The sequence below is a fragment of the Aotus nancymaae genome, unplaced genomic scaffold (genome assembly GCF_030222135.1).
Source record: "Aotus nancymaae isolate 86718 unplaced genomic scaffold, 86718_ANA_hifiasm-v0.15.2.pri h1tg000004l, whole genome shotgun sequence".
NCBI classification, from domain to species: domain Eukaryota; kingdom Metazoa; phylum Chordata; class Mammalia; order Primates; family Aotidae; genus Aotus; species Aotus nancymaae.
Window position 1 is genome coordinate 1,670,734 of NW_026988415.1, and position 4,438 is coordinate 1,675,171.

Below are 4,438 nucleotides of genomic sequence, written 5' to 3' on the forward strand. Positions count from 1 at the left end.
GCTGGCAATTGGAGCTCCTGGGAGACAGAGTCGCCCATTCAACTGATATAAAAGGGGACTGAAACAGGGAGCCAGGCCAGGAGATTCCCGGGCAAAAAAGTGCCATAAACCTCAGCACGGCTGTTTCAGCCAGTGCAGTGGGTCACTGCATGGGAAATCACACAGATCCCGGTGCCTTTTCAACAGGCGGCTGGAACACCTGGGAGACAGAGTCGACCATTCAACAGAAAAAAAAAGGGGGCTCTGAGGCAGGGAGCCAGGTGATCAGGCTTGGCTGGTCCCACCCCCCAAAAAAAAACAGCAATCTGAAACGCTCTGGATTGAGAGTTTCACAGCAAGCACAGCTGAACCAGGGATGGTCCGGCTCCTGTGGGGGAGGGGCATCTGCCATTACCAAGGAAGTCCACCACTACGGAGGTTGTCCGCCATTGCTGAGGCAGCCCGCCATTACAGAGATAGTCTGCCATTAGAGAGGTGGGCTGCCATTGCCGAAGCAGTTCTAACTATACCCGTATAAACAGGACTGCAGGGAAGTTCACACAGCAGCTGGGCAGAGCCCACAACAGCTCAGCAAAGCCTCTGCAGGCAGACAGTGACTAGGCTGCCTCCATGCTGTGCAGGGCAGCCCTGAAAAAAGGCAGCAGCACAACAGAAACTCATAATTAAAACCCTAACTCCCTGGGACAGAGCACCTGGGAAAAAAAAAGGAGGGGTTTATGAGTTCTGCTGCAGCAGACTTAAACATAACTGCCCAGTAGCTCTGAATGAACAATGGAGCTCACAGCTCAGCACTTGAGCTCCTATAAAGGACAGACTGTCTCCTCAAGCAGCTCCCTGACCCCCATATATCCAAAGAGTCACCTCATAAATGAGAGCTCAGACTGACATCTGGCGGGTATCCTTCTGGGACAAAGATAACAGAAGAAGAAACTGGCAGCAACCCTTACTGTTCTGCAGCTGCTGCAGGTGATCCTCCAGGCAAGCAGGGCCTGGAGTGGACCTCAGCAGTCCTGCAGCAGAGGGCCCTGACTGTTAGAAGGAAAACTAAGAAACAGAAAGAAATAACTTTCACCAACAAACTGGACGTTCACTCAGAGACCCCCATCTGAATGTCAACAACTACAAAGACGACAGGTGGATAAATCCACAAAGATGGGCAGAAACCAGTGCAAAAAGGATGAAAACACCCTAAACCAGAATGCCTCTCCTCCTACAAGGGATCACAACTCTTCACCAGCAAGAGAACAAGACTGGATGGAGAGTGAGTGTGATGAATTGACAGAATCAGGCTTCAGAAGGTGGGTAATAAGAAACTTCTGTGAGCTAAAAGGACATGTTCTAACAGAATGCAAAGGAACTAAGAACCTTGAAAAAAGATTTGACAAGATGCTAAAGAGAATAAACAACTTAGAGAGGAATATAAGTGAATTGATGGAGCTGAAAAACACAACACAAGAACTTTGTGAAGCATACACAAGTTTCAACGGCCGAATTGACCAAGCAGAAGAAAGGATATCACAGGTCGAAGATCAACTCAATGAAATAAAATGAGAAGGCAATATTAGAGAAATAAGGGTAAAAAGGAATGAACAAAGTCTCCAAGAAATATGGGACTATGTGAAAAGACCTAATCTACGTTTGATAGATGTACCTGAATGTGATGGAGAGAATGAATCCAAGCTGGAAAATACTCTTCAGGATATTATTCAGGAAAACTTCCCCAACCTAGCAAGGCAGGCCAATATTCAAGTCCAGGAAATACAGAGAACACCACAAAGATATTCCTCAAGAAGAGCAACCCCAAGGCACATAATCGTCAGATTCACCAGGGTTGAAATGAAGGAGAAAATGCTAAGGGCAGCCAGAGAGAGAGGTCGGGTTACCCACAAAGGGAAGCCCATCAGACTCACAGCAGATCTCTCAGCAGAAACCCTATAAGCCAGAAGAGAGTGGGGGCCAATATTCAACATCCTTAAAGAAAAGAACTTTCAACCCAGAATTTCATATCCAACCAAACTAAGCTTCATAAGAGAAGGAAAAATAATTTCATATCCAACCAAACTAAGCTTCATAAGAGAAGGAAAAATAAAATCCTTTGTGAACAAGCAAGTACTCAGAGATTTCGTCACCACCAAGCCTGCTTTACAAGAGCTCCTGAAAGAGGCACTAAACATAGAAAGGAACAACCAGTACCAGCCACTCCAAAAACATACCAAATGGTAAAGAGCATCAACACAATGAAGAAACTGCATCAACTAATGGGCAAAACAGCCAGCTAGCATCAAAATGGCAGGATCAAATTCACACATAACAATATTAAACTTAAATGTAAATGGGCTAAATGCCCCAATCAAAAGACACAGACTGGCAAATTGGATAAAAAGCCAAAACCCATCGGTGGGCTGTATCCAGGAAACCCATTTCACATGCAAGGATACACAAAGGCTCAAAATAAAAAGGGATAGAGGAAGATTTATCAAGCAAATGGAGAGCAAAAAAAAGCAGGAGTTGCAATTCTCGTCTCTGATAAAATAGACTTTAAAGCAACAAAGATCAAAAGAGACAAAGAAGGACATTACATAATGGTAAAAGGATCAATGCAACAAGAAGAGCTAACGATCCTAAATATATATGCACCCAATACAGGAGCACCCAGATACATAAAGCAAGTTCTTAATGACTTACAGAGACTTAGACTCCCACACAATAATAGTGGGAGACTTTAACACCCCATTGTCAATATTAGACGGATCAACAAGACAGAAAATTAACAAGGATATCCAGGACTTGAACTCAGACCTGGACCAAACAAACTTAATAAACATTTACAGAACTCTCCACCCCAAATCCACAGAATATACATTCTTCTCAGCACCACATCACACCTACTCTAATATTGACCACATAATTGGAAGTAAATCACTCCTCAGCAAATGCAAAAGAACAGATATCATAAGAAAACAGTCTCTCAGACCACAGTACAATCAAGTTAGAACTCAGAATTCAGAAACCAAACCAGAACCGCACAGCTTCATGGAAACTGAACAACTTTCTCTTGAATGTTGACTGGATAAATAATGAAATGAATAAAGACGTTCTTCAAAACCAACGAGAACAAAGACACAATGTACCAGCATCTCTGGGACACATTTAAAGCAGTGTCTAGAGGAAAATATATAGCAATAAATGCCCACATGGGAAGCAAGGAAAGATCTAAAATCGACACCCTATCATCAAAATTGAAAGAACTAGAGGAATAAGACCAAAAAAGCTCAAAAGCTAGTAGAAGACAAGAAATAACTAAGACCAGAGCAGACCTGAAGGAGAGAGAGACACAAAAAACCCTTCAAAAAATCAATAAATCCAGGAGCTGGTTTTTTGAAAAGATCAACAAAATAGAGAGGTTAAATGATGAGTTGACCGGACAGTGGCAGAGCGACTATTCCAGCCAAGGCCAGCCTTCTCATGGCTCCTTCCTGGGACACCTGTGCCGTCTTTGGTGCATATATCATGGACACAGAGAACTGGAGCCAGTGTTTGGGCAAGCCTGTTCTTGCCTTAGTTCCCAGGCCTTCTTCTTATCTGAATTCTTCCTCCCTAAATGATGGATATCCTCCATTGGGGGTTCTTTGGGGATGCCCTCACAGAGCTGACAATGGCTCATGGGCTGTAAGGGTGACAGCATGTTTGAGGGCCATCTGAGAGTCTGAGTGGGGGCCTGCAGCAGGTCCTGGAATAGGGCCTTTGTACCTAATACGCCCTAGGCCTGAACTGCTCTTCCCTCTCTTCCTTGTCTGCTTGAGGCTTACATAGCTTTCAGGTTTCAGATCAAGTGACACCTCCTCAGTGAAGCCTTCCTTGACTTACCACCCACCTCCCATTATACGCTAGGCTTTTACAGTAGCAAGCAATTTTTCTTCACAATATTCCTCTTATTTGCAACTTCCTATTCATTTGTGTAAATACCTGCTGGATGGCTCTCACTCCTTTTGGACCATGTGATCCATGAGGGTTGGGGAGCATCTGGTTTTGCTTCCCCATGAGGTACTAGAGCCTCATACTGTCCACATAATGACTACTTAGCAAATAAAGGAATGAGTGCTATATTAATCTGCTAGGACTGCTATAGCAAAGTAGAATACACTTGGTTTCTTAAACAATATAAAGTAAGGACGGGCATGGTGGCTCACACCTGTAATCCCAGCACTTTGGGAGGCCAAGGCGGATGGATCACCTGAGGTCAGGAGTTCAAGACCAGCCTGGTCAACGTGGTGAAACCCTGTCTCTACTAAAAATACAAAAAATTAGCCGGGCATGGTGGCAGGCGCCTGTAATCCCAGCTACTCAGGAGGCTGAGGCAGGAGAATCGCTTGAACCCGGGAGGCGGAGGTTGCAGTGAGCCGAGATTGCACCACTGCGCTCCAGCCTGGGCAAAAAG